The 15610-nt window shown below is 38.5% G+C and overlaps 1 pseudogene; it reads right to left on the reverse strand.

Annotated features, from left to right (window-relative positions):
• Positions 1-7821: 7821 nt before the first annotated feature.
• The window catches only part of LOC133258023 (leishmanolysin-like peptidase), a 33670-nt pseudogene continuing 25881 nt past the window's right edge, over positions 7822-15610 (reverse strand).

The following is a 15610-nucleotide window of genomic DNA, read 5'->3' on the forward strand; positions in this document are numbered from 1 at the left end:
AGTCTTAAACTGGAATTTGCAAGAAGGGCTAATTTTATTGTATTTATGACAATTCTAATCAGTTGCATTTTTTTAAAATCAAACAACAGCAAAACAAACATATTCTGTAATGGTTATCATTTATTTAATAAATATTATAATTGAATATCTTAGTTAATGAATATCTGATTATCCACCATTACTTTTGGATGTTGTAGCCCTTTGAATGTCATTATACACATACTGATCAAGTACATTACCACCTACGTGAAAATATTTTGTCCCTGCTATTGTTGTATGATGAATTACTCTCAGTTTTAACATCTTTAAATTACTCATTTTATTTTGGTTCAGATTTAATAAATGGCTCAATTGACTCAATTCTACCTTAAGAATTTTTATATTGTTGCAGTCAGATGTTGATTGGGACTGTAGACATTCATTATGGCTCCCCCAGTTGATAGGGGCTACTGAGAGCTTTTCTGGGGCTGGGAATCGGGGTGTCAAATTTTGGTCTCCTCAGGCTGAGAATCTCAAGGTGTTCAGATTGTTCAGATTTCTTATATAATAACCACTTCTTCCAAAGTAAGCATCCAAAGAGCATGCTGGGAAATCACAGACTACAAGTTTTGCCACATTCTACTGTGGCAGAAGTAAATTGCAAACAACTTAGTAATTTCAATAAAAAGGAAAGTAAACCTGATTTCTTAACAAGCATTATGTCAAGGAATTTGCAAATATGTTTTACAACTTCGACTATTATGTTGAGCATATATTATCTTAAATCCTGTAAATATTTTTTTTTCATTTTATTTTACTTTCCCCCTATTTGCACATATTATATGCTTGTCTGTCAAGATTTGAAAACTACTTGGAAGAATAATGAATTTTTTAAAGGCATCTAAAGTCCCTAATATAAAGATAACCACTATGTTATTTTTTGTTTCTTTGTAATCTAACTAAGAGCAGAAAAAAGTTTTTAAGATTGAATTACATAAAATATGCTTTACTGTGTTTCTCATTTTATAAGCCTGCTGCTCAACTTATATTTTGTTCTCAGTGGCTTCGATATATTAAAATATTTCAGGTACCTTCAGCACGCTAAATCAGGATACATGAAACTGGTTCCTCAGGCATTCCTCAAAAATCCAAAACACTGGATACATGCTACACTCTTTTCTTTTTCCCACCTGGGAGCAGTCTCTGAGTTGCCTTAGCCTATCTCTGTCAAAGTGCAGAGGCTATGGAACAGCAACATATGGCCAGATGTCTTTTGTTCTCAGGGGTCCCCAGGCATCTCTGGTATGGCAGGCCAGTCAGTGTTCTGACGTGTATGTATGGGACAGAAGCCATTCTTTTATGCAGCCTTCCAGTAGTCATGTATGGATGTGAGAGTTGGACTATAAAGAAAGCTGAGCATGGAAGAATTGATACTTTTGAACTGTAGTGTTGGATAAGACTCTTAAGAGTCTCTTGGTCAACAAGGAGATCCAACCAGTCCATTCTAATGGAAATCGGTCCTGAATATTCATTGGCAGGACTGATGCTGAAGCTGAAACTCCAATACTTGGGCCACCTGATGCAAAGAGCTGACTCATTGGAAAAGACCTTGATGCTGGGAAAGATTGAAGGCAGGAGGAGAAGGGGACGACAGATGATGCGATGGTTGGATGGCATCACCGACTCAATGGACATGAATTTGAGTAAACTCTGGGAATTGGTGATGGACAGGGAGGCCTAGCATGCTACACAGTCCATGGTGTCACAAAGAGTTGGGCACAACTGAGAGACTGAACTGAACTGAACTGAACTCTGTCATAAGTTAGAGCATTGCCCAATGTTCTCTTTACTTCTTCAAAAAGTGGCTTGATCTTCTTGATCATATACTATGCCAGAGGGAGGGAATATGATGAGAGTGTGCCACAGATTTTCCTGCAAATGTAGCTGATTTCAAACTCACCAGGGGTACAGGTATCTTTTAACTGGAACATAGACTGCTCACAAAGGAAATTGGCCTGTGTATTGTTGAACTGGTGCTCCCATCATAAGAAGGAAGGTTTTCTTATTTCATAAGAAATAACACTTTCTTATTTCATATTGTCCTTCACATTTTTAATTAATTATTCAAAATAATTTTTTGAATTGTTTCTAATATTGTTGACCTGTGTAACATGCTTTTAATTTGAGGGTATTTAGATTATAATGGGTGTATTTATATAAAAATCTCATTTACTCAACAGCTCTTTGGCTCTTCTTCATTGATCAATAAAAATTTATTTAATGTAATTCTTGAATATGATATAAATTTATTGAGTTTACAAGTCAGTGTCATAATCCGATCTTTTCTTATGCTAGCACTTCACTTTTTAAATTATTTTGTGAAGATATAATACATTTAATATTTTTGGTAGAGGTAGTGTTAATCCTGTCTTATTTATTTTTCATTATATTTTCTTATTTTTCTACATTTCTACAGTAACAACTGAGATAACCTAAGAGCCAACTCTGTATTCTCTTTATATGTTTTGCATAATCTCAATGCTGCTGACTCATCTCACAAATGCTTCTCATTAAAATAGCTTCATATTATCTGAATTTGAAGTTATTTGTGTGAATCAGCCAAAAATTCTTAATTTTTTCCAAGGTAGATTATCTCTATTGAAGCAGAATGTTTCCATTCATGGAAGACATTTCTTTATCTAGATTTGTACATTTTATATTTAGGAAAGTATTATTTTGCATTTCTAGTATATGATAGATTTTTCTGTGATTGCTAACTAGTGATATATTTTCTTTTACTCCTTGTGTGTATAGATATGAAGTATTTAGGACTTTTTTTTTTCCAACAAAACTATTTTTGAGTAAATGTGCACAATGACTAGATTTTGAAGCATGAAACAGTTGAAATAAATCCAAATAATATAATAATCTCTTATCTCGGATAAATAATACTATTTTGGGTCCTGACAGCACAAAGAAACAAACTATTATTGGTGAGTAGTCTTAAACATCCAAATTTTGGATAAACGGCTAACCTTAAATAATAATATCGATATTTTGGATTGAGTCAGTTTTACCTCTGAGCCAGTAATATTACTCTTAGAACACAAGACAAAACTGGAAACCAGGACAGCTAAGTACATGAAGATGCCTCGAAACCCTAGGTGTGAAAAAACTGCTCAAAATTCTAACTTAAAATAATGACATGACAGAACATTGAACTATAAGAAATATTAAAATTTTGCAGTGACATAAAAAAGCATTTTTATAATGAATAAAATTTAGAAAACAAAATGAAAATCTAAAAAGATGTAATTACCTATGCTATGATGCTTTTGAACTATGGTGTTGGAGAAGACCCTTGAGAGTCCCTTGGCCTGCAAGGAGATCCAACCAGTCCATTCTGAAGGCTATCAGGCCTGGGATTTCTTTGGAGGGAATGATGCTGAAGCTGAAATTCCAGTACTTTGGCCACCTCATGCGAAGAGTTGACTCATTGGAAAAGACTCTGATGCTGGGAGGGATTGGGGGCAAGAGGAGAAGGGGACAACAGAGGATGAGATGGCTGGATGGCATCACTGACTCAATGGACGTGAGTCTCAGTGAATTCTGGGAGTTGGTGATGGACAGGGAGGCCTGGCCTGCTGCAATTCATGGGGTCACAAAGAGTCGGACACGACTGAGTGACTGAACTGAACTGAACTGAATCAGGAAACAACAGTTAGAAGTGGACATGGAACAACAGACTGGTTCCAAATAGGAAAAGGAGTATGTCAAGGCTGTACATTGTCACACTGCTTATTTAACTTATAAGCAAAGTACATCATGAGAAACGCTGGGCTGGAAGAAGCACAAGCTGGAATCAAGATTGCTGGGGGAGATATCAATAACCTCAGATATGCAGATGACACCACCCTTATGGCAGAAAGTGAAGAGGAACTAAAAAACTTCTTGATGAATGTGAAAGACAAAAGTGAAAAAGTTGGCTTGAAACTCAACATTCAGAAAACTAAGATCATGGCATCTGGTCCCATCACTTCATGGAAAATAGATGGGGAAACAGTGGAAACTGTCAGACTTTATTTTTTGGGGCTCCAAAATCACTGACGATGGTGATTGCAGCCATGAAATTAAAAGATGCTTACTCCTTGGAAGGAAAGTTATGACCAACCTAGATAGCATATTGAAAAGCAGAGACATTACTTTGCCAACAGAGGTCCGTCTAGTCAAGGCTATGGTTTTTTGCAGTGATCATGTATGGATGTGAGAGTTGGACTGTGAAGAAAGCTGAGCACCGAAGAATTGATGCTTTTGAACTGTGGTGTTAGAGAAGACTCTTGAGAGTCCCTTGGACTGCAAGGAGGTCCAACTAGTCCATTCTGAAGGAGATCAGCCCTGGGGTTTCTTTGGAAGGAATGATACTAAAGCTGAAACTCCAGTACTTTTGCCACGTCATGAGAAGAGTTGACTCATTGGAAAAGACTCTGATGCTGGGAGGGATTAGGGGCAGGAGGAGAAGAGGATGACAGAGGATGAGATGGCTGGATGGCATCACCGACTCGATGGACATGAGTCTGAGTGAATCCCGGGAGTTGGTGATGGACAGGGACGCCTGGCGTGCTGCAATTCATGGGGTCACAAAGAGTCGGACATGACTGAGCGATTGAACTGAACTGAACTGAACAGTAGTCATGTATGGATGTAAGAATTGGACCATAAAGAAGGCTGCGCACCAAAGAATTGATGCTTCTGAAATGTGGTGTTGGAGAAGAGTCTTGAGAGTCCCTTGTACTGCAAGGAGATTAAACCAATAAATCCTGAAGGAAATCACTCCTAAGTATTAATTAGAAGGACTGACCCTGATGCTGAAGTTGAAGCTCTGATACTTTGGCCACCTGATGCAAAGAGTTGACTCCTTAGAAAAGACCCTAATGCAGGGAAAGATTGAAGGCAGGAAAAGATGAAAAGCAGAGGACAAGGTGGTTGGATGGCATCACCAACTCAATGGACATGAGTTTGAGCAGGCTTCAGGAGGTGATGAAGGACAGGAAAGCCTGGCATGGGGTTGCAAAGAGTTGGACATGACTATGTGATTGAACAACAACCATTTGTGCAGAGAAAACAGTAGGCTACCAGATTTCAAGCTTAACAAATATAAATGGAAAAAATGTCATGTATAATATTTTCTTCAGAAAGCCAATAGTGCATATATAATTATATCAGTAAAAAATAAAGCAAAAATATATTTCAAATATAGTAAGTACCATGCTCAGAAAGAATACTACCTGAATAGCATTACTGCACAATAGTGAAAATATAATTGAATCTATCACTGTGAGTCTCAAATATATTAATAACAGCTAATATTTTTGGTAAAATTCTTTATACAACTTTGCAGGATTATTCATAATCACATTAGGCATATACATGTCAGTTCAGTTGTTTGAAAGCACTGATTCTTGAGCACTAAACCTTCTTTATAGTCCAGCTCTCACATCCATTTATGACTACTGGCAAAACCATAGGTTTGACTAGGTGGATATTTGTTGGGAAAGTGATGTCTCTGTTTTTTAATATGCTGTCTAGGTTTATTATAGCTCTTCTTCCAAGGAGCAAGCATCTTTTAATTTCATGGCTGCAGTCACCACCTGCAGTGATTCTGAAGCCCAAGAAATAAAGTCTGTCACTCTTTCTATTGTTTCCCCATTTATTTGCCATTAAATGATGGAACCAGATGCCATGATCTTCATTTTTTGAATGTTGAGTTTTAAGCCAGCTCTTTCACTCTCCTCTTTCCCCCTCATCAAGAGGCTGTTTAGTTCCTCTTCACTTTCTGCCATAAAGGTGGTGTCATCTGCATTTCTGAGGTTATTGATATTTCTCCCAGCAGTCTTGATTCCAGCTTGTGCTTCATCCAGCTTGGCATTTCACATGATATACTCTGCATAGAAGTTAAATAAGCAGGGTGATAATATACAACCTTAACATACTCCTTTCCCAGTTATTTTGAACCAGTACATTGTTCCATGTCTTGTTCTAACTGTTGCATCTATACTTTTAGATTTCTATAACTTTATTTAAAAACATTCTCTATATTTTTCTCTGATTTTCATGATTTAAAGTATGCAAGAAAAAGGCAGAAATATGATTATTATTAGTTTTTCTTCAGCTGAGGTTGGCTATGCTAGAGATCCCCAGCTTTTCACAATGACAAATACCTCCAATTTAAAACTGTAGGCAAATAATTATTTAAATGCTTGCCTTTTTAAAAAGAGGTGGCTTATGCTGGAGTTGCTGTTTGGCTCCAGTGCCAAATAGCAAATTGGAATTATTCCTTAGCAATTATGCTATTTGTTCACTTAGCAGAATTTCTTAAACTGAGTGTTCAATAACTGTATGCTGAACTAAGGGACCAACCAATAAATGAATGAATGTTTGTTCAAGGGCTATGTTTATAATGCCAGAGGACTTCATTAGCTTTAGACCTAATGAAGTTTGTTAGTGAAGTTTATTTATGAAAATTTTTAAGAAAAGCTGGGCATTATTCATTATTAAAGAATTTCACACTGGAATTACTATGTAGATTTGGTCAGCTCTGGTACCAGGGCAGAATGCTTCTGAGGACCAGAAAATATAGGTGACAGAAAGAGTGTCAAATACAAGAGCTAAATGATGTTAGCTCCTTTAAGCAAAAGCAATCTTCTGACTTCTGTTGACTAAGCCATACATTGTGTGATATAGTGGAACCTACTGGATAAGCCCTACACCAAAACTAAAATTTACCATTAGTAGGCAATTCAGACTATCTTGTTTTGACTTACATCTTTTCTTCTTACACATAAAATAATTTTCAGATTATAAGAATTCTTCTATAACCATTTCTAAACCCACTTGAAAAAAACTGGCATACTTGTCTATACAAGAATTTTGTTTTATCTTCATTTCTTTTTTAAAAAAATCATATCTAATTTCTTTTTCTTTCAAAAAGGAAAGTTATATTCTTTTTGGATAGCAGTTGTCATAACTATCATCTGAAAAACAGACAATCAGGTTTTCTCTATTTGCATGTATTCAGTGTTTCACAGGGCAGAGTATTTTTCTCTGTGTGCTTCCCAGTTTTCATGACATTATTAAACTAATGGAGCATATAACTGGAAGCTACTATCTGAAGATCAGTGAGTATGGATACAGTAGAATAGGGCTACCAACATTTAAAGGTTCAGCAGGAAACTGCCAAATAGCTGGTTTGGAAAAAGGTTAAATCATAAGGTTTAGAAAAACAAATTTAAAAGCAAACCCTTTAGGACAATGATTTAGGTATACTATATACAGTCATTAAATTCAAAATAGGTATCATAGTTCATGTATAAATAAAAAAAATATTTTCTGTAAGTCAAAGGACAATTTATACTTTTGAGGAAAGAGTCCACAACTTATAATCTTGCAATGGTTAGCTGTTACTTAAATTATTGCAGCAGTGATGAACTTTCCCATTGCTTTAGGTTAATGAAAATGCTGAGGTATGTAATCCCCCAAATCTTCACCTATTATCCTACCTTCAAAAGAAAACTTCAAGATGGTTATGTATCCTGAAAAGTAGAGACTTGGTGATTTGGAATTCCTGCTCCTTCTCTAAACTTTGAGGATATTGGGTTTCTGATGAGGAATGACTGCTGTGAAGCTCTGCTGCAAGACCTGACTGTGGTCAACACTTCCAAGCCAAAGTCAGGAATGCCACTTCTGCCATCTGCATAGGCTGGCACTCGCCAAGGTTTTATGCTTTGTTCAGAGGAACATGACACAAAAAAAATGCCTTGAGAATTCACTTTTCCATTTCTATTGTCATATGGACAGTAGAAATCAAGCCAGCAGAGGAAATAGATTGCCTAACAGAAGCCAGAGGGTGACCACCAGGCTAGAGGAATGGGAACAGAGATCCAGGGTATAGTGCTTGAGTCAGGTTAGCAGCTGGAGAACCTGTCTCAAGGGAACAAAGCTCACAGAAGTCCCAACAGAATGGGCAGAGCAGATTTACATGGTGAATCCAGCTGTTCATCTGGCTATTGACAGGGAGGATCTGCCCAGCCCAACTAAACAAATATAAAATATCCTGAACCCTAGCCTTCAGACCTTGTGGAGAACAAGAAACCTGATAGCATCCATGCCCCCAGTCCAGATAACTTGGCTTCTTTTCACACTTTTCCATGACAAAAGCTAATTCCTGAATTAGACAAACTGAATGAGGTCCATATTTTTCAGCACCATAGTTTTTTCAAAGGTCTGGTACTTTACAATCTGACCTGCACTGGTATTCACCACTTAAATAAAAACTGAATTTCTTACTGAAAGGGCAGTAGTCAGCAATTTTTACTAAACCACCATAATAAGGCAGATCTTCTGCAGGTACTCCAGTGAGTTCATCAAACCACTGGTATTCCTATGGCAGACGTTTCAGAAACTTCTGCAAATTGTACACTGAAACTGCTCTCTGGTCCTGCCTGCAAGTTAATTGCAATAGATTGCTTCTGAGTATGTTACAGTAAGGGTTCAGCATCTGTCTCCCCTGTCACTGCTGGTCAATCCAAAATTTATAGCTCTTCCTGACAGTGTCACAGCCCACTCCTCTGTCCTTGTATATTTTCTCAGCTATTCTGTAATTAACTTTATACCAGCCAATATCATCCATTAAAATCAGGGCGATTTGAGAGAGAACCAGATTCTGCATAGGAGAACCCGTCATTACTTGATTTTCTAATAACCACTTTTCCCAATGGTTAAGTTCAGTGTCCATACCACCAAGATTTTCAAGTTCCATTCCCTCCAGAATTTGACAGTTGTTTCTGTGCTTCATCGACAACACAATGCATTACTAGAAGATAGACAGTGTGAAGAACTCGCTTATTATAGCAAATGTCCCATAATCTCTCCACTTTTGGAACTACTTTATCACTCCATTGATAAAATCCAAAACTATAGATTGGGGGCAAGAGGAGAAGGGGACGACAGAGGATGAGATGGCTGGATGGCATCACTGACTTGATGGACGTGAGTCTCAGTGAACTCCGGGAGTTGGTGATGGACAGGGAGGCCTGGCTTGCTGCGATTCATGGGGTCACAAAGAGTCGGACATGACTGAGCAACTGATCTGATCTGATCTGATAGATAAAAAGTGGGAGACCATCTGCATATTTTGAAGTTAGAGTATTTCCATCTTTATCATGGTAGAATAGCCCAGAAGAGAAACCCAGGGCATGAATAATCTCATGTTTCACTATGGACAGCATTCCAAGAAGCACCTGAGGCTGGGTAGAGATCATATTTGGACACAGGTTAGCATACCCTGCTATTGGCCTGTCCATTTTGTGCTTCCTGCTGACAATAGGCTGAATAAGAAATGATGTTCTTATGATGGCACCTCTTAGTGGCCAGAGCACCTACATAAAGAACAAAATCTTCATCCTGGACTCCCTCTTGACTTGGCACATCCACTGCTCCACAGGGGCAACTTATCCCCAGAGTGGACTCTGCATTGCTGGAGGCGCTCCTCAGGCATGATAATGGGTCCATATTTGTATGCTCTGCACATTCTTTAGTACAGCATCTATGGTGATCATTTTCCTTCCATAGATACTGAAATTGGTTTGTTGTGCATTGTCTACTAAGTAATATACTGCCTGCAGGTTTAAGAACCTGAAAAATCTTCTCTAAATAGGAAACAGCTTGTGAGAAAAGTTTGTTCTTTATAAACTGTCATTTCTCAGGAAGCAACTATTCAATACTTTTATAGTCTTACTTGTTAAATGTTAATTAGCATCACTCTTTACAACATGATTTAAGATGGATTATTTATGACCTCAGAATCAGAGGGGCATGGTGCCAGCAGAGAGGAAAACTGTGCAAGAAGACAGGAATAGATGTGGTGATTGCCTAGAGTCCCCCAACAAGAGTAAAATGCCTTGGACCCATAAAGAACCACTCCTGTGCCACCTGCTTGGGGCCCTAACTTGAACCCAAGGAGCTCGCTCTTCTACTCAACTCAGCTGCCATCTTCAGGTCAAGACCAAACAATATTTTTAAATAAAAACATAAGATAGCAAAATGCAAGTAAATTTATGTTAACTAAAAGCATACTCTAAACTTGTTCTTGTTGTTGTCGTTCAGTAGCTATGATGCTTGTGACTCTTTGTGACCCCATGGACTGCAACATGCCAAGCTCTGCTGTCCTTCACTATCTCCTGGACTTTGCTCAAGTTCATATTCATTGAGTTGGTGATACTATTTAACCATCTCACCCTCTGCCATCCTCTTATCTTTTGCCATTGATCTTCCCCAGAAGCAGGACTTTTCCAATGACTTGGCTCTTCGCATCAGGTGACCAAAGTATTGATGCTCCAGCTTCAGATTCAGCATCAGTCTTTCCAGTATATATTCAGGGTTGATTTCGTTTAGGATTTATTGGTTTGATCTTTAAATTGAAGGGATCCTCAAGAATCTTCTCTAGTACAAGTTCAAAAACATCAGTTCTTTGTTGCTCAGCCTTATTTATGGTCCAAATCTCACATCCATATGTAACTACTGGAAAAACCATGGCTTTGACTAGAAGGGAACTTTGTTGGTAAAGTGCTATCTCTGCTTTTTAATGGGATTCTCTGGTGGCTTAGATGGTAAAGTGAGCTTTATTTTCCAAGGAATAAGCATCTTTTATGCAATACCATCAGCAGTGATTTTGAAGCCCAAGAAAATAAAATCTATTACTACTTCCACTTTTTCTTCTATTTGCCATGAAGTGATAGGATCAGATCCCATGATCTTAGTTTTGTTTTGTTTTTTGTTTTTTCTTTTTTTATGTTGAGTTTTAAGCCAACTTTATCACTCTCCTGTTTCACTTTCATCAAAAGGCTCTTTAGTTCCTCCTCACTTTCTCCCATTCAGTTCGGTTCAGTCGCTCAGTCGTATCTAACTCTTTGCGACCCCATGAATCGCAGCACGCCAGGCCTCCCTGTCCATCACCATCTCCCAGAGTTCACTCAAACTCATGTGCATCAAGTCGGTGATGCCATCCAGCTATCTCATTTTCTGTCGTCCCCTTTTCTTCCTGCCCCTAATCCCTCCCAGCATCAGGGTCTTTTCCAATGAGTCAACTCTTCACATGAGGTGGCCAAAGTACTGCAGTTTCAGCCTTAGCGTCATTCCTTCCAAAGAAATCCCAGGGCTGATCTCCTTTAGAATGGACTGGTTGGATCTCCTTGCAGTCCAAGGGACTCTCAAGAGTCTTCTCCAACACCACACTTCAAAAGCATCAATTATTCAACACTCAGCTTTCTTTACAGTCCAACTCTCACATCCATTCATGACCACTGGAAAAACCATAGCCTTAACTAGACCATTAGGATTGCTTCTGGCAATCTTAATTTCAGCCTGTGATTCATCCAGTGCATCGTTTCTCATGATGCACTCTGCATATGTTTGAGATGAGTGTGGGAAAGCTCCAGAAGTTGGTGATGGACAGGGAAGCCTGGCATGCTGGGTCACAAAGAGTTGGACATGACTGAGCAACTGAACTGAACTGAACTCTGCATATAAGTTTAATGAACAGGGTGAAAATATACAGCCTTTCTGCTACTGCTGCTGCTAAGTCGCTTCAGTCATGTCCGACTCTGTGTGACCCCATCAGGCTCCCCGTCCCTGGGATTCTCCAGGCAAGAACACTGGAGTGGGTTGCCATTTCCTTCTCCAATGCATGAAAGTGAAAAGTGAAAGTGAATTTGCTCAGTCGTGTCCGACTCTTAGCGACCCCATGGACTGCAGCCTACCAGGCTCCTCTGTCCATGGGATTTTCCAGGCAAGAGTACTGGAGTGGGGTGCCATCACCTTTTCCGATACAGCCTTGATATATTCCTTTCCCAAATTGAACCAGTCTCTTATTCCATGTCCTGTCCTAACTGTTGCTCTTGACCCACAAACAGGCTTCTCAGGAGGCAGATAAAGTGATCTGGTATTCCTGTTTCCTTAATACTTTTACACAGTTTGTTTTGATCTACACAAAGGCTTCTGTGTAGTCAATGAAACAAAAATAGACGTTTTTATGGAATTCCCTTGCTTTCTCTATGATTCAACAAATGTTGGCAATTTGATCTTTGATTCCTCTGCCTTTTCTAAACCCAACTTGTACATATGTAAGTTCTCATTTAACTTTATTAAATGTAACAATTTTTGGAGACAAACAGCCAGTTCTACTTTCTAGCAATAAAATTAATAATTTACCTCCTTTCTCCAAATTGGCAGAATAAAACAGCACAAAAAATGCTTGAAGCCAACACTGTAACAGAATATTTGCTGCTTTTAAGGTCAGTGCATTGTGCAATCAAGTATTTAAATTCATAAAATTCATTGTTGGAAGAAATTATGTTTTTTTTCTTCACCTCCTTTATATCTTTCATATTTTTCCATGTTTCCAAAAACTCCTGTACTGCATGAAGTACTGTAATGTCATGAAGCAAATGCTCTTGATTTTGCTCAGACTGTCATTTTATTAAAATGTTTCCCTAAATATGAGAATGATTCCTACAAAAATAATTTATACAGACATGTTGCTATTCATTCTGAAAAAATGGACAGTAGTTGGTCAGTAGTGTGCTCAATTAATGTTTGTATTACTTAATTATAGAGGACTAATATTAATTTATATTCATTTAGAAATAATTATGTGCACAGCCAAATATAACTATATGTATTATATAAAATATATGATGTATTTCATTTTATTAATTCAAGGATTCAAGAACCTAACACTCCAGGTTCTATGCAATGTTGTTCTTTAGAGCATCAGACTTTACTTCCATCACCATTCACATCCACATCTGGGCATTGTTTTTACTTTGGCTCTGTCTATTCATTCTTTCTGGAGTTATTTCTCCACTCTTCTCCAAAAACATTGAGTACCTACCGACTTAGGGAGTTCATCTTTCAGTGTCACATCTTTTTGCCTTTTCATACTGTTAATGGGGTTCTCAAGGCAAGCATACTGAAGTGGTTTGCAATTCCAGTCTCCAGTGGACTACATTTTGCCAGAACTCTCCACCATGACCATCTTGGGTGGGACGGCATGGCATGACTCATAGTTTCATTGAGTTAAACAAGACTGTGGTCCATGTGATCAGTTTTATTAGTGTTATATGATTGTGGTTTTCATTCTGTCTGCCCTCTGATAAGAGGCTTATGGAAGATTCCTGATGGGAGAGACTGACTGTTGGGGAAACTGGGTCTTGCTCTGATGGGCAGGGCCATACTCAGTTAATCTTTAAACCAAATTTCCGTTGATTCGCGGGGCTGTGTTTCCTCCCTGTTTGACCTGAGACCAAACTATGGTAGTGGTAATGAAGATAATGACAACCTCCTTCCAAAAGTCTTGTTCACACACTGTTGTATTCAGTGTCCCTGCCCCTGCAGCAGGCCACTGTCACCCCATGCCTCCACCAGAGAGCCCTGAACACTCACAGGCAAGTCTGGGTCAGTCTCTTGTGGGGTCACTGCTTATTTCTCCTGGGTCTGGTGCACACAAGGTTTTGTTTGTGCCCTCCAAGAGTCTGTTTCCCTAGTCCTGTGGAAGTTCTGTAGTCAAATTTCACTGGCCTCCAAAATGAAAAATGTGGCGGCCAAATTCCCTGCGGGTTCTCAGATCCTTTGCCAAATACCCAAGTTGAGAAATCTGTTAGGGTCCAGAACTTTTTTATCAGTGCAATAATTTATTTGGTATAATTATTCTTCAGTTTGTGGGTCATCTGCTCTGTGGTTCTAATGTGGGGTTAATGGCAACCACCTCCAAGAGGAGTTATGCCACATGCTGCATGACCCAGGTCTGATACACCAGAGCCCTTGACCGTATGGCAGGCCACTGCTTCCACAGGAGACACTCACACACTCGGAGGCATATCTGGCTCAGCCTCTATGGGGTCTTTCAGTCCTGATGTGCACAGGTTTTGTTTGAGCTCATCCAAGCATCGCTGCTGGGTATGGGACAATTTAATTCAGATGACCATTATATCTACAACTGTGGACAAGAATCCTGTAGAAGAAAGGGAGTAGCCCTCATTGTCAATAAAAGAGTTTAAAATTCATCATTTGGGTGCAATCTCAAAAACAGCAGAATGATCTTTGTTTATTTCCAAGGCAAACTATTCAATATCACACTAACCCAAGTCTGTGCCCCAATGACTAATGCAGAAGAAGTTGAACTTCAAGAGCTCTATGAAGACCTGGAAGACCTTAGAGAATTAACATCCAAAAAAGATGTCCTTTTCATTATAGGGGACTGGGATGCAAAAGTAGGAAGTCAAGAGATACCTGGAGTATCAGTCAAATTTGGTTTTGGAGTACAGAATGAAGCAGGGCAAAGGCTACCAGTTTTGCCAAGAGAACACACTGGTCATAGCAAACACCCGCTTCCAACAACACAAGAGTAGACTCTACAAATGGCATCACAAGATGGTCAATACCAAAATAAAATTGATTATATTCTTTGCAGCCAAAAATTGAAAAGCTCTATACAATCAACACCTTATTGAAAATTTCAGACTTAAATTGAAGAAAGAAGGGAAAACCACTAGATCATTCAGGTATGATCTAAATCAAATCCCTTATGATTATATAATGTAAGTGACAAATAGACTAAAGGGATTAGATCTGATAGACAGAGTGCCTGAAGAACTATAGATGGAGTTTCATGGCATTGTACAGAAGGCAGTGATCAAAACCATCCCCAAGAAAAAGAAATGCAAATAGACATAATGATTGTCTGAGGAGGCCTTACAAATAGCTGAGAAAAGAAGAGAAGCTAAAGGCAAAGGATAAAAGGAAAGGTATACCCATCTGAATGCAGAGTTCCAAAGAATAGCAAGGAGAGATAAGAAAGCCCTCCTCAATTTTTAATACAAAGAAATAAAGGAAAACAATAGGTGGGAAAAACTAGAATTGTCTTCCAGAAAGTTAGAGATACAAAGGACGCATTTCATGTAAAGACGGGTACATAAAAGGATGGAAATGATATGAATGTAAAAAAAGCAGTAGATATAAAGAAGAGGTGGCAAGAATACACAGAAGAACTATACAGAAAAAATCTTTAGGACCAAGATAACCACGATGGTGTGATCACTCACATAGAACTTGACATCCTGGAATGCAAAGTCAAGTGGGCTTCAGGAAGCATCAGGAACAACAAACTAGTGGAGGTGTTGGAATTCCAGTTGAGCTATTTCAAATCCTAAAAGATGATGCTGTGAAAGTGCTGCACTCAATATGCCAGCAATTTGGAAAACTCAGCTGTGGCCACAGGACTGGAAAAGGTAGGTTTTCATTCCAATCCCAAAGAAAGGCAATGCCAAAGAATGTTCAAACGACCACACACTTCACTCATCTCACACACTAGCAAAGTAATGCTCAAAATTCTCCAAGTGAGGCTTCAACATTCCATGAACTGAGAATTTCAAAATTTTCAAGCTGGATTTTAAAAGGCAGAGAAATCAGAGATCACATTACTAACATCCGTTGGATCATCAAAAAAGCAAGAAAGTTCTAGAAAAATAAAAACCTACTTTTGATTTATTGACTACACCAAAGCCTTTGACTGTGTGGA

The sequence above is a fragment of the Bos javanicus genome, chromosome 12, assembly GCF_032452875.1.
Source record: "Bos javanicus breed banteng chromosome 12, ARS-OSU_banteng_1.0, whole genome shotgun sequence".
NCBI lineage: Eukaryota > Metazoa > Chordata > Mammalia > Artiodactyla > Bovidae > Bos > Bos javanicus.